Source organism: Schistocerca nitens, chromosome 3, assembly GCF_023898315.1.
Source record: "Schistocerca nitens isolate TAMUIC-IGC-003100 chromosome 3, iqSchNite1.1, whole genome shotgun sequence".
In the NCBI taxonomy this organism is placed as follows: domain Eukaryota; kingdom Metazoa; phylum Arthropoda; class Insecta; order Orthoptera; family Acrididae; genus Schistocerca; species Schistocerca nitens.
Window position 1 is genome coordinate 404,310,186 of NC_064616.1, and position 23,750 is coordinate 404,333,935.

Consider the following 23,750-nt stretch of genomic DNA (forward strand, 5'->3'; position numbering starts at 1 on the left):
ATTTCCAATACGGATATTAATTATAGTACTAAGACTTATATTTTGTGCGTGTGAACTTTCAGAATATATCAATCAGTTAAAACTCAAAACTTTTATTTATAGTCATCGTTCCTCAAAAAAATGGCTCTGAGCACTATGGGACTTAACATCTGAGGTCATCAGTCCCCTAGAACTTAGAACTACTTAAACCTAACTAACCTAAGGACATCACACACAGCCATGCCCGAGGCAGGATTCGAACCTGCAACCGTAGCAGGCGCGTGGTTCCGCACTGAAGCGCCTAGAACCGCACGGCCACCGCGGCAGGCCATCGTTCCTCATCCCGCTGAGTAAATAGCAAGTAGGAACATTTTCTTTAAGTGAGCAAAAAGAGTGAAGTGGACTTGCAGACTGGGAATTATGGTCGGTATGTTCTCCATCGCTTTCTGGCTGACCGCAAAAATTATTTTCACGTTCTTGAAGACAGCGAAGGTAGGTGGAAAGCACGCTCAGACAATATAAGTCTTGTCATAACGACATAGGGAAGTAACGGCTATTTGACTGATAGCCGCCGCGCGGGATTAGCCGAGCCGGCACGGTAACTCAGCGTGTTCGGTCAGAGGGTTAGTAGCCGTCTGTAACAAAATAACTGAGTTAATGGATCAACGACGAACTGAAACGGGTGTCTTGCGACGTCCGCCACGAGCAGCTACAACGTACGAAAACGAACAAAATGACAGTAAAAAAAAGAAAAGTGGTCTAAGGCGCTGCAGTCATGGTCTGTGCGGCTGGTCCCGGCGGAGGTTCGAGTCCTCCCTCGGGCATGGGTGTGTGTGTTTGTCCTTAGGATAATTTAGTTTAAGTAGTTTGTAAGCTTAGGGAGTGATGACCTTAGCAGTTAAGTCCCATAAGATTTCACACACATTTGAACTGACAGCCGCCGTGGCACGGCAGGAAGAAGGTAAGACATACGATCTCTTGTAGGACTCTGCCTACTAACGGACTGTGCAGCTCAAACTAACCTTCGGGCTGATGACAGCTTTACCTATTTATGCCATAAAGAAGTTGCTCTTAGTCAAGTTCTTCTATTTAACTGAAGACCATCTTCACAGTGTTTCTTAAAACTAACTTTATTCGTTGTAGTGTAACTGATATTAGCACTTCAATATTACAATATTCCATAATTAAGGGTCATTCAGTTGTGTTGCAGTCAAAGACAATATACATCTTTGAATATTTTCAACATCTCAGAGACGTTTCTGCGTGGAATCTGTGACATATGATGAATATAGTGTAGAAAAAAGACTCAAATTCCAGTTCAACATCTTACTTTCGATATTGCATGTCTTTCGTAAATCACGTTATGAAAATACCGGCGTATCTTATAGACATCTTCCTCATCTCACAAATTTAACTAAATATTTGATTTCTAATAGCGCAAGAGTTATAATTCAGCCAAGAAAAAAAATCTTCTTATTTGAAGATGAACAACTTTGAGTGACAAGTTTTCAATAAAACTCTCCCTAGTGCAAAGCTGGTTGGTGTGTACACTGTACATGACATATAACATGCACACGCTACGTCAAACTGTTTGACCTGGCGTGTTGTGTGATACACGTAAAGTACGCACCTACTGCCAAGCAGTAGGCGTTGGCAATTATTACGGCAATCATTTCGGCTAATAAACACGTACCGGTCACATAACTGTCTCATTAAATGCAGTTTCACATACTATTTCTGTCTGAGGACTTGTTTCAAGAACTTTACGAAAACGTTGAGAGTCCATTCATGCCTAAATAACTCAGAATCGTACTGCAGGCAGTTCATCTTACCTGTGTGAAGCATTCACAGTCAGTAGGATTTCATTACGATTAAGAGTTTGTTTGTCTCGCAAAAGCAAGCTGCAGACGATATTCAGTTCAGGATTTTTCTGCTGTCAGGTGGAGCAACTCGTCTTTGTTAAATATCCATGCCGCGCGGGATTAGCCGAGCGGTCTCAGGCGCTGCAGTCATGGATTGTGCGGCTGGTCCCGGCGGAGGTTCGAGTCCTCCATCGGGCATGGGTGTGTGTGTTTTCCCTTAGGATAATTTAGGTTAAGTAGTGTGTAAGCTTAGTGGCTGATGACCTTAGCAGTTAAGTCCCATAAGATTTCACACACATTTGAACATTTTTAAATATCCATGTTTAGTATTATACGCGCAGTCCAGCAAGGCTCTCTGCGAGGTGGAAGGAATCGGATAACGTTGTCCTACACTGACCAGTTTCCGCTCTCTATCAGCATTATCTAGGCAGAAAACATGTATTTAACTAATCTAACACGTCTATGAATCAGATGACTTCAGTTATTCATAACACTTCCACAATTATCAACTCTGTGTGTCACTTCTCGTTTCGTAGACACACATTTTTTCTGCTGTCTGAAGTTGACAGCGGTAAGAAATCAATTAATTGAAATCGGTGTCATTTATTTATGATACTCTGCAACTTCCATCAGCCGCCTCGCCAAGAGTCTTGCTCGGTTAGTGTGTGTGTGTGTGTGTGTGTGTGTGTGTGTGTGTTTGTGTGTGTGTGTGTGTGTGTGTGTGTGTGTTAGTGTGTAGGTATGCAGTACAAAGTAGCAATATATCGAATGGCTATAATTAAAGTCTCGCTGCTCAAGGAGGTCCAGTGTGGGCTGTAAGTGTCGTATGGCAGCAAAACTTGATGGATATTCTAATGCGTTGATGCGGAACCGATCTGCGATGGAAAAAATTAGTTCCAAATTTGGCCATTAGGTGCAAATGTGGCGCTGTAGAGCATCTCGTCTTCTCTGGTGCTCATATTGAACAAATGGTGTAAGCGGCGTTTAGAAATAAAATCAACGTTACGCCTGCCTCACCTGTTTGACCATATCTGTCCAATTCTCGTTGCTAACCCATTACATATGGAAACAATTCTATAAGTCTTTCTTGCCTTCACAGCGCCAGATTTGCACCTGGTGGCGAAAATTGTAACTAATTTTTCTCCGCGTATACCGGTTCCGTTGTAATGCATCAGAATATGTACCATGTTGCGCTACCATACTATAATTACAGCTCAAACTGGACCTCTACGAGCAACTGCACTTTAATTATAACTACCCAGAACTACAGCACACGCCAGCCAACGGCACCATTTTGCTGACAGTGAGGCTTGAGTGCGCACGTGGCCCGTTTTATGTTTCTTTATTACTGCACGTACGATGGCAGCTGTTTCTTGTCATTGCTGTAGTTGTTTATAGTTGACATAAGGGACATATTAATAATAACACACGGATAATCACGAGTTATACAGTTCAACGTAAGTCAATACGTGGAACAATGTGAGATGCAAGCCGAAGTCCGCTGGTGTTACGTACCACAATGTTGCCAGAGTAGTTGAAGCATGTGGTCGTAAACAGAGACAGAGAATAAAATGCGGCGCAGCAAAATATTCTCTTCTTCCTTCTACACAGAACGTTTCAGTCATCATCCTCTTTCGCTGTTCAATTCTATAATAACGGTTCAGCCATTCTGTTGTAGGTGTCCCTTGGTTTACCTTGGCCAACCAATGGTAAACCTAGGATGCAATCTAGCGTAATAGTCTGGTGGATTAAGACCTCCACTCGCACTCCCAAAAAATGAGACCTAAACCCTCATCAGACCATCCAGATTTACACCATCCTTGTTTCCATAAACCGACTTAGCAGTTAGGTAAGTGCTGGGGCTATTTATTTGAAACGGACAAAAGTTTTCCTCGTTCTGACTCTAATGACCGCGTCATCGCTAAACCATTCTGCCGCATTCCCACTAGCGAGAGGAACGCTCTCGTGAAACACGACCAAGAGTCATGGGTCTGCCTGGTGACGCTGGCAAGCGAGGGAGCTCACGTTGCAAAAGAAAACGTGTCGTTTTAGATCGTGCGTTTGCTTCTACCGACGCAAGACGGCAACAGGTTGTACAAAGGAGACTTGTGTAATCAATCTGCAAAACAGTGAAGCTATGTAGCGTCTGGAATGCATTGTTAGTGACAAGTTTTGTATGATGCGGGAATCAGAGAATATAGGGATCAATGTCAGAATGGTAGCAGCTGAGAGAATGTCTGATGCGCTCAAAATTCCTTGATTTGGACCGAAAGAAGCGTTTTCAAAGCAGTCAGCAAAACCAACCAGTGGAACAAAGCTCATTTGGAGTGTTTTCTTGAGTAAATATTTCCTTAAAAACTCATAAGTGGAATTAATTACTGCTAATGAAAACAAAATAATAGTTCAATTTTTAATGAGTAAAGCTGCACAAACAAAAAATTGCCTATTACTCTGTCTAAGTGTGTGAATTTTTGATGTGTTTTGTGGATAGTTCCACGAGTCTCAGGTTTACATTTATTGATTGTATTTTTGGAGCATAAAACAGTAATTCCAAACTTTTGAAAGACTCTTCCGTGGCTAAATACCGTAAAGTCGTCTACGAGTACAATTTTCTAACCTAACCTAACCTATATATTTCCTAATTCCTTCTATCGTCTTTTTCTTGCGTGTTTATTTTGATTCTGGTAACAGTTTCATCCTTCATGCTGCAGCTGTACTAATCACACCCGAACTCTCTTTCATGGTGAGATTTCAGAGCGCTACTGAATCAAGTTTTCGTTGACACTGCAGTCCGTATGAAATATCCGCGACCCACGGCTCGTGGGTTCATTCAAGCATCTGTTCCCACGCCTCTCCACTAGGATGTTCTCTTTAACAAGTTAACGACCCACAATTCTGACACTGCTGGTCGTCTCTTTGTAGTAATCCGACTAAACTCAGAGCAGTTCGAAGATCCACTTACAGGACTGAAGACATACAACGCTAAATGCGTGCGTTTAACCAGCAAATAGCTCCTTACGTAGTTCTTGGAAATGTCACCAAAGAAAGAATCTCAGGATAAATGTACTAAGGTTTAACAAACACACTGCTGGCCACTAAAATTATAACATCATGAAGACGGCATGCAACAAACGTCAACTTCGAATACAGTGTTCAGCATGCCTGGATATGCAAATGATTAGCATTTCAGCGCAACCTCTCAAAGTACGTAAATTTGACACCATTACGTAGCAGGTTTCTCATTCAGAAACCACATTAGAATGTTGTTTGTGAGAAAATCGTGGTATTTATTGTGTAAGATTGAGAAACGTTTACCGTACATGTGTCGGGATTCGGTAGAGACAGGGTCGTGGTAAATAGCGATTTCGGTTTATCATTCCACATTATTGCTGTTCGCGTTGGTCAGGACTCCACGATTAACATCCGAACATGGAACCTTTGAGTTCAGGAGGGCAATGCTCAGCGTAATGCAATACCTTCACTGCCGCACGCAAATAGCGCCCGAGAGGATAAAAATATTGTCCGCTCTGTCGTGCAGGATCGTCAGCCACGTCATATAATTTGGGTCAGGAACCTGGCTTCTTTCCAGCATGACAAGTATCCACACGAACGAACCTCGGCTTTGCGTACAGCATTACGATGGACGTATCCATGTGTGAACGCTCCGAGTATAGCGAACGTTGCCATATTGCATTCGTCATTGTCGTACGGGTCCAGCAGCTGGCTTGTTGGTATAGGGCGCCACTGGGCACATAACTCGATCAACTCCGGTTCGTGTCGCCGATAATTTGGACAGCAGGAGTTACATTTCTGACGTGTTAAGGCCGTTGGCTGCGCCCTGACAGAGAAGTCTCCGTGATGTTATCTTTCAAGATACCGCAAGACGGCATGTTGCCCCTACTGCCCTACCCTACCACGACACAGTGGGTGTTAGACTATCACCCTGTCAACGCGTTCTTCAGATCAGTTACCCATTGAAAATATTTGGTTATGATTTGCCGACAGACTGCCACGCCACCATCCGCCAGCCACTACAATTTCTAAATTCTGATACAGAGTTGAAGCAGCATTGAATGACGTACCGTAAATCTCTTCCGAGCTCACTTGGACCTGATACTCATTCAGCAGGTTTAGAGCCGTTGTCGCTGCTGGAGCTGGCAGCTTTGTGTCCCATATATTCCCCTAAATCACCTACAAACTTGATCATCTGTTCTTCCTACTGTACTGTATACAAACAAAGAGTAAAATTTCGTTCTTTGCTTGCTGTCTATCCTTGTGTTACTGTTTTAATGACCAGCAATGTAGATCTTGAGGATTATGTCTTGAGGAAATCACAGTTTTTGGCTTTTTATATTCACCCATAAACTTTTTGGTGTTGTTACACCATCAGCTGTGGAGTTTCCCTTATTCTGCTGTAAAATAATACGTAAATGTTGGATGTCAATACATACTATTTGGTAAGCACACCGAGCAGATTATTTGTTATCACTATAAGACATAACCGCTAACACCGTGTAATATCGTCTGTAGCCTTAGTAATAGGCTCTATTCGCTGAAGAACAGAGCGAACAAGTAGCTTCAGGTACGCCATACTTAGGTAAAGCCACTAATTTATGATTAGATGTGTAGAGCGACCAAATTACAAAAAAAATGGTTCAAATGGCTCTGAGCACTATGGGACTCAACTGCTGTGGTCATAAGTCCCCTAGAACTTAGAACTACTTAAACCTAACTAACCTAAGGACAGCACACAACACCCAGCCATCACGAGGCAGAGAAAATCCCTGACCCCGCCGGGAATCGAACCCGGGAACCCGGGCGTGGGAAGCGAGAACGCTACCGCACGACCACGAGATGCGGGCACCAAATTACAGGGAAGTTGACTGTCATGCTTCACCCACTACTCCAAATATTCCCAGTCATTTACTATAGGATTTATATCGGGTGATTCACCGCACACAAAGTAAGACGGAGTGCCTGAGTGTTCGTCAAACCAGGAACGCATCCAAAGAGCCCTATAAACACGGCTTTTGCTATCTTCGAAGACTGGGATGTCTACACCATATTTATAATGAAGATGTGGAAGAAAAGGCAATATTTCTCCACAGAGAATTTTGAAATAAATATCGTTGTTCATGTTCACGATAAACTAAATAAGTGTGCGTAAGTCATGGTACAGAAAACACTTCCAAATTATCATAGGGCCACATCGAGCCTGAACTATATTTACACTCTGCGAGTTAAACAATTCACTGGTCGGTCGGTGCACACGATGCCTTGCATCGACGTACCATGCTACACCCCTCCAGTCTCGGCCAATGAACACGACTAGCTTTAATGTACCGCTGCGAACCGTTAATTTTTACTAGGTACCTACTGACACTAATTGTATGTGGCGGGCCGCTTGAATTTGCTCGCGCAGTGGGATAATTGGCTCACAATGTGAATTGCATGCATTTCCCTTCGCAATGATGGACCTGAATTCACCGACAGCAGCAATTCCCATTTGTAATTAACATAGTGTGACAGCAGTATTCGGTTACTGTCGATTGGGATCTGTCTTACGACCACGGTTCTTACGCTGTCTTAGATGATTCCGAGTGGTACACCATTCCTCGTAGACGCTTTAAACTCTCCACGTTGATACACCAACAACACAACCAACCCCATTCACGGTTTGGTTATGGGCACTTCCAAACACTGTAGTTGGTTTTTACCATTCCGTCACGTCCCGACGTCGAACTATTCTACGACCCTGATTCCGCACAACCGACCGGTTCATACACAGCACTTCACCGCAGTGATTTATGGTGGAGATTGTTGTATTCACCATACAAGTTTGGCCCCCTATCTTAAGGTGGAAGGAAGTGAAACCAGAACCATAGAAAGTAGTTGCTGTATTCAGGTGGCATGCTAGCACGCAGCAACTGTCTTGGCACGAGACAAAATCGGACTACAGCAAAAATAATGTTGGCCAAAAAAATTACAACTAACAATCGTTTAATAAAAAGTGTATAACAAGTACTCAGCTTTAGTTTGATACTAATGAGATGGTGTGGGACCGATGGTAAAGTTCTGAACACTGGTCTAAATATAGCTCGGTGAACGAAGAATTACTAACCTAATAACAGTTCCAGTCTGGCTCCGCTGGCTGTGACAGTATACACGGTGGTCAGAAACACTCTACAAAGCTCATAAGGGCGTTGCAGGGCAGGTTGTGCTGAGAAATAATTACTCAGGAGAAAATTCGATAGGTTTCGCCGTTTCCGGGTTGATCAGCATTGAATTTGGCCAGTCAGGCTGTCGAACGCGCAAATCCAAGCGGCACGCCAGCGACAGTGTCGACAAACGTGGACTTCATTTGGTTTCTTCAAATTCAAAAACAGAATGATACACAAAATGGACATTGGACAGTAGTAATGATCGGAACCGAGCCAAAGGCTGAGTAGTCTAGTGCGCTATCATCTACACTATAAGAACAACTGACATTAATTGTATCTGGCGGGCCTGACTGGCTAACTTCAATGCTAATTAAATCTGAACTGGCGCAACGTATCGAATTTTTTTTGACAGTTAGTACTCAGGATAACCTATCCTGAAACCCCCTTATAAGCCTTTCATACTGTTTCTGACCACCCTGTATAAGTCCAGACTCTATTAATAACGCACATGGCGACTCTTGGCTTATACTGCGACAGAGTGCGATGGGTGCAGCAACTGAGGGGAACTGCGACAACTGGTAACTGGTCGGATGAAACTGTGCCTCCGGTTTTATCCGCTGTTGGCGGATTAAGGTTTGCAAAGTATTTATCTGGTGATAGGTCGAAGCAGGATATAGTCCCTGCTATCAGCACATTCTGTGGTGTCAGAGTATATGGTCCCTGTTATTTGCGCCATCTATGTGACACTTGGTTGTAGCTATGTGGAGCTTCACTGTAAATTGGCCCAACACGTGTCGCTCTCTGTTTACAGACAGCTCCAGAAATGTTGCGACAAACTTAGAAGGGTTGTACAGGGTGTCTTTGAGGAACAAATTGATTGCAGGAACCCACACACAAAAACGTCATCCAGCGACGCTACAGAGTGTAGAATTTATAGGCGCTGTCGCGTGCTACCGGACCACTCCTTTCGCAAAAAAACGTGACCTTGGACGCTGATGGACCGTAGGTGGAACGTCTCCTAATGTTGCTTGTTATTTAGTGATCGTGACTGATTCCCACGATCGCCAGTGGAACAGATGAAGCTGTCTGCTGCGTACAAAGGCCTTGTCTCCTATGAATACGATGCTCTGTTGCCTCGATGGATGTCGGTTTAGACACAGGTTTCCATTTGCAGTTGATTTTTCTTCTCTATACCGAAAAGCAATGGAGATTTTAGAGGGCTCCAGGAGAAAAATAAAGTGCGGATGGAAACCAGTGTCCAAAACGGTCATTCATCGAGGCAAAGGAGTATCGTATTCACAGCAAACAAGGACTGCCTATGCAGCAGCTAGATTCATCTTCTCCATTGGCCAACGTGACAAACAGTCGCGATCACTGAATAACAAACAGAGCTGCGAGACGTTCCACCTATGGTCTGCCAGCGCGCGAAGTCACGTTTGCTGCCCAAGGGGTGGCTTAGTCTCAGGCGCCAGCGCCTGTAACTACGATGTTCTGTAGCGTCGTTGAATGACTTTTCTGGATACGGGTTCCTATCCTCGATTTGTTCCTCAAGACACGCTCTACAGCCCATCTAAGTTTGTCGTAACATTTCTGGAACACCCTGTATATAGCTGCGTACTGTATCTGACGGTAGACACAGCAGAAGTTCACGTGACCATCATAGCATCTAGAGCGCTCGAAAGCTACCAGTTCGCTCTTTTAAGGGGATGACTAATGCTTTGTGGAATAAGCTTTTGTTACATTATCATTCAGTAACTGGAGGTATCAAATGCTGATGAAATAAATAAATTATAAAGCAACATAATATAAAGAAGAAGTAAAATTAGCATTGGGACGAGGTGAGGGGTATTAGAGAGGGGGTGGGGTGGGGTGGAGGAAAATATGTTTTTAATCGTAGTATCTGTTCTAGGTGTTTGATAACGGATTACCTGTCGAAACTGTCAGTAACAGCAGCCATCTGTGGAATTATGTTACACTACTGGCCATTAAAATTGCTACACCACGAAGATGACGTGCTAAAGGACGCGAAATTTAACCGACAAGAAGAAGATGCTATGATATGCAAATGATTAGCTTTTCAGAGCATTCACACAAGGTTGGCGCCGGTGGCGACACCTACAACGTGCTCACATGAGGAAAGTTTCCAACCGATTTCTCATACACGAACAGCAGTTGACCGGCGTTGCCTGGTGAAACGTAGTTGTGATGCCTCGTGTAACGAGAAGAAATGCATACCATCACGTTTCCGACTTTGATAAAGGTCGGATTGTAAATTATCGCGATTGTGGTTTATCGTATCGCAATATTGATGTTCGCGTCGGTCGAGATTCAATGACTGTTAGCAGAATATGGAATCGGTGGGTTCAGGAGGGTAATACGGAACGCCGTGCGGGATCCCGACGGCTTCGTATCACTAGCAGTCGAGATGACAGGCATCTTATCCGCATGGCTGTAACTGATCGTGCAGCCACGTCTCGATCCCTGAGTCAACAGACGGGGACGTTTGCAAGACAACAACCATCTGCACGAACAGTTCGACGAAGTTTGCAGCAGCATGGACTATCAGCTCGGAGACCATGGCTGCAGTTACCCTTGACGCTCCATTACATACAGGAGCGCCTGGAATGGTGTACTCAACGACGAACCTGGGTGCACGAATGGCAAAACGTCATTTTTTCGGACGAATCCAGGTTCTGTTTACAGCATCATGATGGTCGCATCCGTGTATGGCGATATCGGGGTGAACGCACATTGGAAGCACAATTCGTCATCGCCATACTGGCGTATCACCCGGCGTGATGGTATGGGGTGCCATTGGTTACACGTCTCACTCACCTCTTGTTCGCATTGACGGCACTATGAACAGTGGACTTTACATTTCAGATGTGTTACGACCCGTGACTCTACCCTTCATTAGATCCCTGTGAAACCCTACATTTCAGCAGAATAATGCACGACCGCATGTTGCAGGTCCTGTACGGGCCTTTCTGGATACAGAAAATGTTCGACTGCTGCCCTGGCCAGCACATTCTCCAGATCTCTCACCAATTGAAAAAGTCTGGTCAATGGTGGCCGAGCAACTGGCTCGTCACAATACTCCAGCCACTACTCTTGATGAACTGTGGTATCGTGTTGAAGCTGCATGGGCAGGTGTACCTGCACACGCCATCCAAGCTCTGTTTGACTCAATGCCCAGACGCATCAAGGCCGTTATTACGGCCAGAGATGGTTGTTCTGGGTACTGATTTCTCAGGATCTATGCACCCAAATTGCGTGAAAATGAAATCACATTTCGGTTCTAGTATAATATATTTGTCCAATGAATACGCGTTTATCATCTACATTTCTTCTTGGTGTAGCAATTTTAATGGCCAGTAGTGTACCTTTCAGACATTACTCCGTATGAGCTGGAGAGATCACAGACACGAGGTGCTCAACGACATTCCTTTAAGCTGGACTGCTCGATACGTGAAGCACAGATGGGATCGTGTAGCAGGAGAAGACGGAGAAGGAAGCGCGATTCAAGTGCAAGGTCGTCCGGCCGGCGATGGGGGCATTGGTGGTTCTGGCAGAGGCCACGCGTGCACCGGCCAGCCTTGCGCGACTCGAGGCGCCCCGGTTCACTTTCTCCGGCGGCAAGGATAAGCGCTCGGCTGCCGGCTGCCCGTTGATAAGCCCTCAGTGTGCACCGCAGCCCCGCGCCGCCCGCGCCCGCCGGCTCTCAGGTAAGCACGTGGCCGCTCGCCAGCGTCTGCCGCTTCATGTGCCGCACCGCTTGCCCAAAATAAAATCGTAACGCGGAAATTTATTTTCGCTGTTGGATTTACTTGTCACACCTAAAGCCATTTTGCTAGGCCCATCGAATACCGTCTTTTTGAGCAACTATTGTATTACGCGAAAACGTCAATGAATTAGCCCTTTCGATTTCTTCATCACGATGAGAGATTGTCTGTGCGATTCCCTCACGAATGGCAGTGATCTCCTAAGGAGGAGGAAGGTGTTCGAAGAAAAATTTTTAAATCCTTAGCCAATTTGAGAGGCGTGTTTTTACTGTTATTTTTTTATCCAATTTTGATAACAAATGTACACAAGCACAAGCTTGTATAATCTTACATCTCCACGGCTATCGACTGCTTCATCCAATGTGTGGTGAATGTCCATTATCGTTCTTTGGTAGATTCGAAGAGGACTGCTAGCAAGTCAGCAACGATATGGTGGACTGATTATAAGGATCACAGTCACAGTCTGCAGGAGCAACCGGTCCCCACTTCTGCAGTAGATGACCACATCGGCTTTGCCTGGTTCGAATCTGGTTCATGATCCCCCACTGACATCTGGGGAGATCGAATTCAAGTATCCACAGGAAAGGATATTAACTAGATGTTTGATTGCTTCTGCTGTAGAGCTACAGCTATCTTTTGGGCCACAATGTCTCGCAATATTTATTTTCTGCTATATGGCCTGAGCTGTTTCACTGTAGCGTATTAATTTCCTCTGTAGGGAACAGATTCCTTGAAGGAAAAGCGGCTGTACGGAATCGACTGAATTAAAACAAGCAAATGTATTAAGAATCTTTTTTTAAGTGTGATGATAATATGTAAACAACATGCCGGCCACCTCCGTAGCTCAGTGATCAGGGTGTCTGGCTGCTATGCAGAGGACCCAGATTCGATTGCTGGCACTGACAGGGATTTTTCCACTGTGGCAGGACTGGAAGAAGGTTCAGTCAGCCTCGTGGTGCCAGCTGAGGAGCTACTTGAGCGAGAAGTAGAGGCTTCAGTTTCGCAAAAGCCGACAACGGCCGAGAGAGTGGTGTGCTGACCCCACTCCCCTCCATATTCCGTCCATACCACATCCAATGACGAAATTGGCCGAGCGTGATACGGTTGTCGGTCGGTCCCTATTGACCCACCAAGGCCAGAAGGCAGAACTATGGTTGTTTTTCTTAAGCTATAGAGCAGTACCTCTCACAGCGTTTGGCAGGGTACAGGATAAATACTTTTGAATTAATTATTCCGTGTGGCCCCTGAATAGAGTTGCATGATACTTCAGGAATGTTCGTTGCGCAGTCGAATGAAGTGTTGCTGTCGTTGAAAACGAGGCTAATTTGCCACTCGTGATGCCGCCAGGTAGCCTCCATTGTTGGATGCCTCTTCGGGCCGGATATCGCTGACTTACTGAGCAGTGGGTTTTCGACACACGGCTTCTCAATGCGCTACGTGCTCGCTGATTAATACGTCTGCTGGCGAGTGATCCTATAGGCAGAACAGCGATGAGCGTGTAAATGAGAGACTTCCAGCACTCATTATAAGTCCCAACGATTGATATGTTCAACCTGACAAAGAAAGAAATGTGAAATATTTGAGTAATCTAAAAACAAAATATAGATTCTGACTATAATACAGAGGACGAATCATACGGCGTTAATCACGGGGGAATAGCAGGCATAATTAGCCGAAACATTTGATAGGCAGTTTTCACTCTGATAAACAGTTTTTGTGCCAGTTCTGAAGTGATCAATATCTTCCCAAGATAGATATCTACCAGAGGAGGAGGTCCACATAATTTTCAGCTTTCTGAAAGCCCAATGTGTATCACAATCCAAGATGGCGACTCGGTTGAAAAGATGGATTATAGCCGTTACGTTCAAACTCGGTTCGCATTAACCATTCGGCAGAGCAGGCGCTGTCTTCCGGAGAATGGTCCGTTTTGCGCCCTCTTCAAGACGACCAACGTGAAAGCTCCAGGAGCCGCCCACGCTACTCATCTGACGGTCGCTGGACGGACAGCGCTGCCTCTCCAGTCAGGTTGACAATATAGGACTATTTTTCTCCAGTGTAGCAACACTAGTGTGCTGTCCCCGAAGTGATACAACAAGGAGCCGTTCCTTCCGGGGACCATTCTGAAGAAGCTCCTGGTCCTGATCGGTCGGTTACAATTTATCGGAAGATGGGCATGCCGGTTGGAAGCCGTTTTACACATAACACATTCTGGCGATAGTTACCTTGAAGCCAGACGTGTTCAATAAGCACTTTAGTAGAATACAGTTGCACTCCAGGATGACGGTAAGGGCGACAACACGCTCTCGTTTCCCGACCTGCGGTCGGTCCGCCGACTCATGGTAAGCGACGCGCTGCTGCACGCGTGTTCCCTAGTTTATATCTCATGGTATGATGATTACTTGTATATCATCCTTCTAAATACTGCGTGCATTTGTCTCTAAAGGCCTGGCTAACTTACCCTCTTATTGACTTCTGTAATTGTAAGTATGTCATCTTATTAATTAATTGTTCGACGAAAACTGATTTGTGATTGTATTTTATTTCACCGGACTTTTTTCGATCTTACACGTCATCAGTGGCATTTATATAACATAAAAGCCACAAATTTCTTATAATAAGTTACTTACGGTGAATATTGTAGGGTTCTATGTCTCTGGGATTTTTCAGATCTTTGTAACTCGATTTGCCTTATTTGTAATGTTCCCCAGTGACAATATTTCGTAATTTTCATGTAATAATACGTTTACGTGATTTATATATACATATATGTGATCAGCATATACAACAGTTGTCAATGAGAACTTAAAAAATTCCTTATGTTGATCGCATATATGTATACATAAATCATGTAATAGTTTTATTACATGAACATTACGAGATATTGTCATTGGGATACGCTAGAGAACGTTACATATAAGGCAAGTCGAATTACAATGAACTGAAAATTCACAGATACGTAAAAATCTACGAGTACAACATACGCTGTAAGTAATTTGTTATAAGAAATATGTGTCTTTTGTGTAATACAGATACAGGTGATGATGGGCAACTCCCGGGTTTAATCTGTTGAAACAAAATACTACCACAAAGCAGCCTTTTTGTCGAACAGTCAATTAATAAAATGACATATTTACTATTTGTACAAGCTGCAGAGCACCAGACGTACAAGACTTCTGTAATTCATGTACCAGTTTTCCGTGGATGGATTGTTGTGGCCATATCTAGTCCCGAATTGCGAATTTTTGGTTATTCCCATATTTTGACAGCTGTCTCATTTTTTAAAATTGTTATTGGAGTAATATGATGATTTTAATTCAGTTTGCAGTGTCTCATTCATTTCTGAAGCCCTTCTCCTTCCCCCAAATAATCTTAATCACGCCGCAACTGAAACACTTGTTTTCGTTTGAGAGGTCTGATGCTAATGGTCATGCTGCGAGTGCACTTTGGGTCGACTGTAGTCCATATTTTCTCTTAATTAATTTCGTCATGAGGAGTGACAGTTTCTTCTAAGCTTCCACAAGCCTAGACCTTCTCAAGCATTTACTACAACTGTACAGGCGCTGCAGACGACCTCCAATACATCATAACAATCACCATTTGAATATGCAGACTTTTTATTTCTCCAGACTCCTATCTTCTGTACTTTCTGATATCACTTTTCCTCCGTTTAGTGCTATTTGTCAGAAGTAATAAGTAGTTACGCCAATGTTAGAAAGTGTAACTGCTCATTCAGACTACTTCCTTCATTGCAGTTTGTTGGTGATTCCCTTCCCCCCAACAATTCATTTCATTTCACCTGAGTGACTGGAAAAAACACTGCAAGTGGTTTCTATCGGTTGCTAAGCATCACATGTCTTCTTGTGCCAAAAACGTGGTACAAGTCCAGGACTGAGCTCAATTGCAAACCAGAGCATGTGCTGTCCCGATAAACACTCACTAAAAGCAGTTGTCTCTAAAAAGTTGCTTGATTTAAGTTTAGGGTGTTCAGTTTCAAGGTTATTAGCATCCAGTGCGTATCAAGGAAGGAAATTTGGTGGACAAATGTTTGGGGATCACCATGTCGAACGATTTATGAGGAGGGATTAATTGCTGCCCTGCTAAAATAGGCATCACAGAATAAGGTGGACATTACATCACCGTGGACACGTATATTTATGCAATATGCATTACAGGGTGGTAAATGATATACGCTGACTCCGTCAAGCTGAATCTTATCGATAGCAGAGCGTAAATGGGCCATGGAATTCCCGATGACTTCATCATTGGACCAGTTTTATTGAAAGCATATAACTAGCCATACTTACGCCAATTTACAAAAAGCAAATATACTAGGAGTCGTAATACAAAGGCTATTTTTTCCGATCGGTTGCGAAATTAAAACTGCAGTGTAAATATTGTGAAGTTTTGCACAGATGTGTTGCATAATGTCTTTAATATGCCCGTATATCTCGTCACGTCGCATTTTTCTGTTCTGAGTGCATGTGAGGGCACGTGAGATGCCTTTATCAATAGTGTATCCTCCCAAGTGTGAAGTGCCTGCTGAGCCCACATAACGTAACTGTCAAGCGTTTCCTTTTTCACGGCAATTCTCCGCCGCACACTACAGGTGCAACGAAAACATCCCTGCAGCGTTTACAATGGGAAGTGTTTGATCACCCATCATACAACACAGACTTGGATCGCTCCGATTGCCGGCCGGAGTGGCCGAGCGGTTCTAGGCGCTTCAGTCTGGAACCGCGCGACCGCTACGGTCGCAGGTTCGAATCCTGCCTCGGGCATGGATGTGTGTGATGTCCTTAGGTTAGTTAGGTTTAAGTAGTTCTAAGTTCTAGGGGACTGATGACCTCAGAAGTTACGTCCCATAGTGCTCAGAGCCATTTGAACAATTTTGAACTCACTCCGATTTTCATCTCTTCACTCACAAGAATCGCTGGCCATGAGGGCAGTATTTTGGCACAGGCAACGAGCTGCACACCAGCTTGCGAATTGGTGATAGTCACAGGGGGTTGCCAACTATGTCGAGGGCATTGGAAAGTTGGCACCACACTATGACAGATGTCTAACTCGGGGCGGTGACTATGTAGAGAAGTAACTGTAATGTGTAGCTAATCTTGAAGTCTCCAGCCACACTTATGCAGAAGAATATCTGTTCTTCGTACCCTGCATACTCGGTTGCTGGCGTGGATTTGTGTCGTTGGAAATTATATTGAGGATTAATCTTACAATAAGTCATTTGCACTGTTTCAATTATTTTTCATTCATACTGTAATTTTTCCTGTTACTTTTAACGTATAGTACATGGGACTTGAAATTAGCTCGCAAAGAACACACTGTTCAAAGCTGTTATAGGGGAATAAAATCCATAGTTGTGTTAGAGAAACTGAAGTGTCTAGTGCATTTGTTTAAACAAACCATAACATCTATTTGCTCAAATAATACGTGACATTCGATAATAATTCATTAATAAATAAAATCTCATTGATTATTCTAATAACTGCTCTCTAAACTGCATTTTCTCAAAATGAGAGAGCAGTGACTTGCACAACTATGACTTGGAACCCTCCATTTGCTCAGTGTGTGCATGAAACACTCCATTAGGTCCATGATCTGTAAGCAGAAAAAAATTTGGAAGTTCTTCACTCCGTAAGGTGTGAACTAGTCCTGAAATAGACAAAGTAGGGCGTTGATTTCAGAGAAGCAAGAATTCGCTACAACCTTTCACGTCATTGTGTATTATACGCCATAGGTTTCATGTGTTTGTAGGTATTATAAAATCGCTTTATGCGTTTAAGGTAAAGCACATCAAGATGTCCTACATTGATTCACTGACATGGTAAAAACAACTCACAAACGACTTTTGATGTCAAATTTTTCAGTGTCATTGATATTGTGACAAAAATATACTGCAGTACTTTATCAAATGCTACCGTGAGGACGAAGTTCCTGTTAGTTTTGAATTTCATCCGCTCTTCGCTGTCACAAACAAGAAGGCAACGCGCTGAAAAGTAAAGCCTCCGCATATTTGTTCGAAAAATCTTAAAGCTTTTTAAGTAAAACGAACATTATTAACATTCTACATCTTTAGTCATCATGTCTACATATTTGCAACCGCCTGCTGCTAGAGGACTCCGAACTGAAACGCGAAACACGACGTATGTAACGTAACAATGTCAGTGTGTGAGAAACAGTGCGCTGTAATCGAGTTTCGATTTAGAAGAGTTCGTCCATACATCCTTCAGCAGGAGAATGCCAGCCCACACACAAGCTCTGCGGCATCTGCAACAGTCCGACGGATTGGGTTCATTGTCATTGTCATCGATAATCCTCCATAAAGTCCCGACTTGGTCCCGTCCGATTTTCATCTGTTTCCAAAACTTAGAGAACACACTCATAGTGATGAAGGAGTGCAAGCAGAGGTGCGGTTGTGACTCCGTCAATAAAGGCAATTAATCTACACTGACGGAGTCATCAAACTGGTCTCTCGTTGGGAGAAATGTGTTTGTCGCCAGGGTGGCTATGTTGAGAAATAAATATGTAGACAGGAAAAATAAAGATGTTGAATGCTAATACCGTCTGTTTTATTTAAAAACCCTAAAGAGTTGTCACATTAGAAATTCGAAGGCACACCCTCGTATAAAATACTAGAGGTGTCGATGTTGCATGATCACCCTGTATAAGTTTCAGTGTTACTGTAACTCTTAGCAATTATGTTTTCACATAAATAATTTATGTTTTTGACTAAAATTTAAAGATGTTGCGGTGCAGCGCTAGTTGCAGTTATTAAGTACTATTTATCCTACCTTTTTTCTAATACAAGGAAAGGAAAGATTTTGTTAGTGGATCGTCTTCACGTTGATGAAGTGTGACTTCTGTTCCTGATGTTTCTAAATATTCTCATCACACACTCAGTAGTAGCAAATTGATTTAAAATTCTCGTTCAAAGCAACTGAAATTCGTTTTGACATGAATTTCAAATGTTCTTCCACGGACCTGTAGTAGGTATGTATTTCGTGTACAGATTGGGCCTCGAATGAGGGACCTGTAAGTTGAAATGTGACTTTCTCGACCGTTATTATACCGGCAAGCATGAAGAAGCCACTCCAACATCGAGTAATTCTAGTACCTACATATTCTGAAATATGTAGGTACTCCTGCGACATCCTCTAAACGATCACGTGATTTGTGGCAATAGGTCAAATGCTGGTAGAAAGTGCATTACTGAACCCCGTCTGTCACGGCATCCTCTAAACCCGGTGCTCTCCCATCCCGCCCATCCATCACTAGTATGCTTAGTGCGAAAACATTATTTTACCCATAACGGCTTGAGAATACTGCGGCTCTTTCCAGATATATCACGGAAAAATAAATCTGCAACCAGCCACACCTTTTGAATTCACTCTGACTACGAAAGGACTTCAAAAAGTGTTACACACGATAATGGTAGGCCAAGTAGCTTTTGTTGACTGGTGCACTACACTTCAAAGTGACTCAGATGCATGGCACTATTTGTCAACAATGTCACCTTATTTCTGTAAACAAAAGTCGGAATGTTTTATCGTCGTTCAATTCCTCTGCGGTACATATCAGCTCCTTGGCCACAGACCTATTCCAGAACCGCTGTGTGGACGTCTTCATCGTTAGAAAATCTTCTTCTCCTCAGACGTTCTTTCAGCGTACCGAAAAGATGGACATCACTTGGTGCAAGATCTGTACTTCGTGATCAGGATCACCCCTTATGTACGGTGCGGATCATATTGTTGGCATAATTTCACTACGGATGGATGCGGCATTACATTTGGTCCATATATCAACATAATTTCACGGCGAATCTGGGTGTAATTTAGACGTTTTGCCTACAGGAGTCGTACTGTCCCATGTAATTCAGCTTTTGAGTACGTTTCCAGTTGCCGCGTCATTTCACTCCCACTCCGTGATGCACCTATTATCCGTACCGCAGCAGAACTGTGTCTGTAGGAAATCCAGAGCATGTACTCTCTCCTGACAAAGCGCCTCTCTTGTTGCGCAATGGTCTTAGCATATGCTGACGTGTGTAAGCTTCTTTTTGAAGTCCCTGTGTAGTTTCCTGTGAAGTCCTTATGTAGGGCATAGGGCCTACCTCCATAGCCAGACATCAGCGAGGATTTGTCATAGATATTTCACATTTTCACCCTACAAAATTAGAGAATATTCGTAATTATGTGGTTTACAAAAGCTTTCATATTATATGCTAGGTCTATTATTTTACTTGAGGAAAAATTTTACTTTATACATCAGAACGCAGAGTTCTGCTTCATTGCATGTCACTTATCAATAATGCAGACACTGGAGGTGAAGTGTCGTACAGTTCTTGCTGTATTTAACTGTTTTCTCGTGACAAAGAAATAAACATTTAGTCATGATACATATCAGAAGGTGACGGAAATGGAAACCGCCAATGGGATTTTAACACCAATACCGCCCATACTGTCGCATGAAGCAACCTTCAGTGCTCAGCATCATGCCCTAAGTACTCGTATGCCCCATGTAAGAATCAGCCTAAAACGGCTCAAAAACTACTTCACGGAAATGAAGCAGTATAATGTTTTATAGCTAGCTGGTCACTATGGATGAGAATGAGAGCCCTTGGCCGGCTGTTGTGGCCGAGCGGTTCTAGGCGCTTATCATTCGCCTATCGTGAGACGAAGAGAGATGCACTAAAATCTAAATGCTAATGTGGAAAAAATGAAATGAGCGTATGGCATTGCTGGCCGGGAGGCCCCATCTGGGGAAGTTCGGCGGCCAAGTGCAAGTCTTATTGCAGTCGACACCACATTGGGCGACTTGCGTGCCGGTGATGAGGATGAAATGATGATGAGGACAACACAACACCCAGTACACGAGTGGAGAAAATCTCCAACCCGGCCGGGAACCGAACCTGGGCCCGCTTGCATGGGAGGCAAGCACCTTACCACCCAGCTAAGCAGGTGGACAATGCTAATGTAATAGCTTCGTATTGAGCAATTATATATAACCACTCGCTTGATGAAAGATCCGTACCTAAGGACTGGAAAGCTGCACTGATCACACCAAAATACAATAAAGGCAACAGACGTAATCCGACGAATTACAGACGCGTATCACTGACGTCGATTTTCAGTGGGATTTTGGAAGATATACTGTGTCTAAACATTATGAAATACCTCCAAAACATCAATTTATTGACACACAGCCAGAACGAATTCAAAAACTATCGTTTTTGTGAAAAAACAGCTGGTTTTTATTCACAAAGGTAATGAGTACTATCGACAGGTAATTTGAAATTGATTCCATATTTCTAGATTTCTAGAAGGTTTTTGACACCGTTCCTCACAAGTGGCTTCCAATAAAATTGCGTACCCATAGAGTATCGTCGGAGTTGTTGCGGCTGATTTCGTGATTTCCTGTCAGAAAGGTCACAATTCATATAAACTGACGGAAAGTTATCGAATACCACAGAAGTGATATCCGGCATTCCCCAACATAGTGCAATAGGTCCTCTGATGTTCCTAATCAATGTAAACGATCTAGGAGTCTGGGAAGGTCTCTTACATTGTTTGCAGACGATGCTGTCGTTTACCGTCTAGCAAAGTCATCAGAAGATCAAAATCAATTGCAAAATGATTTACAGAAGATATATGTATGGTCCATTAAGTGGCAGTTGACTCGAAACCATAAGAATTGTGAACAGATCCACATTAGTACTCAAAGTAATCCGTTAAATTTCGGTCACACTATAAGTCACACAAATTTAAAGGCTGTCAATTCAACTAAATACGTAGGGGTTACAATTACGAACAAGTTAATGGGAAAGATCACATAGAAAATTTTGTAAGAAGATAAACCAAAGACTGCGTTTTGTTGGCAGAATATTTAAAAGATGGAACAAATCTACTAAAGAGACTGCCTACATTACGCTTGTCCAGCTTCTTCTGAAATACTGATGCACGGTATCCTTACTATTTAGGATTGACAGAAAACATCGCAAAATTTCGGAGGACAGCTTGTCTTACATTATCGCGAAAAAGGGAAAACTGTGTCAAGGATGTGATACGCAAGGTAGGATGGCAATCATTTTAACAAAGCCATTTTTCGTTGCGGAGAGATTTTTTCACGAAATTTCAATCATAAACATTCTCCTCCGAATGCGAAAATACACTCATGTTCAGGAAAAACAGAACACCTTGAACGATTAGAGATAGAACGTTCATATTCGCAGGACATGTACATTGGTATGTTCTGCAGAAATGATTAGCGTTTCAGTCACCTCGGTTCAGAATGTGTCCTGTTGCCTAGTAGGGACAGGGTTCGCCATATGTCCTGATAATTTGTCCCGTGCGCGATGGCATCGACGCGTATAAGGCGCGAATGTTGTCCTGTGGTACAGCCATTCATGCTGCATTCACCTGATTCCAAAGTTCATCTGTGATGGTGGACATTGGGACACAGCACAACACCCGTCGTTTCGCCATATCCCACATATTTTCTATTGGTGACAAGTCTGGTGGTCTGGTGGGCCAGGGCAAAAGGCTGACATCCTACGACACCAAGAAGGACGTGTTCGTGCAGCAATAAGTGGTCGAGCATTGTCGTGCTGAAAAATGGTGTCTGGGGTGTTGTGCGGAAATATATGGTTACAGGCCGCAGGATGTCATTCACATAGGTCACACTGGTTACAGTGCCATGTACATGAACCAACTGTGACTTGTGGTTGTACACAATAGCACCCCACACCATAAGGCCTTGAGCTGGCGCTGTATGCCTTGTGTGAATGCAGTCACTGAGATGCCGTTCCCCCTGTCTGCGGCCATTATTTTCGAACAAACAGAACCTGGATTTCTTCGAAAACATTATCTGATGCTATTACTGTCTCCAGTGATGTTGTTCCATACACCGTTGCTGTGTAGCATGTTTCTGCACATTCGTCAAAGGTAGGCGGAGAAGTGGATAACATGTACGTAACCCGTGTCGTAATAAACGGCGAGGGACTGTCACCGCTGATAGTGCACGATGTGTTACACTATTCCATTGTGGCACCATTGCTGAGGAGGATGCATACCTGTCTTGCAATGTCATTCGGATGAGGTGTCGATCTTTTCGGTGGGGAAATGGGGGGAGGGGGGGGTGTTGGGTGGTGCGACCTGACCCATCTCGTCGTGTTCTACTGCCTCCCGTGAACCATTCTGCGCACACCCATTGCACTGCCGAGACACTTCGTCCCACACGAGCTGCAATTTCCGGATGGATGCGTTAAAATCTCTCATTTCAATAATGCGCCCTCTTTCAGACTCACTGATCTGAAAGTATCGTTCGCGCATACGACTGCGAGGCATCCTGCACGTCTGCTCAAGCCACACTGATCCATTACCTTCGGTTTATAGCGACAACGAGAGCCGCAGGCACATTTTACCAGTAGGTGGTGTTGCACCGCTATATCGATATTGACCTTGAACTCGTGGGCCGACATGGTTCAAATGTTAATCATTTCTTGAGAACATACTAATGTACATGTCATCTGAATATGAATCTTCTATCTGTAGTCGTCCAAGGTGTTCTGATTTTTTTCTGAACATGAGTGTATTTTGTTGACTCCCATCTACATAGGGAGCAGTGACCATCGTAATAACATAAGAGAAATCACAGCAGGCACGGAAAGATTCAAGTGTTCGTTTTTTCCTTTTGCTATTCGAGAGTCTGAAAATGATTAAATGAATCCTTCGTCAACTACTTAACGGTGAATTTGAGAGTAATCACGCAGATGTAGATATAGACCCTATTTGTAGTGTGTATTGGTGACACTAGAGGGGAAATCATGGGCTTTAGAATACTTCACAGGTGCTCCAGAAAATAAAGAGCGATGTCTTATTTGTTCTTCGTATACTAGTTTCTAAAGCCAAAATATGACTGGCACGATTCGTTGTTTGAAGAACCATAAACTATTTGGGGGGCGT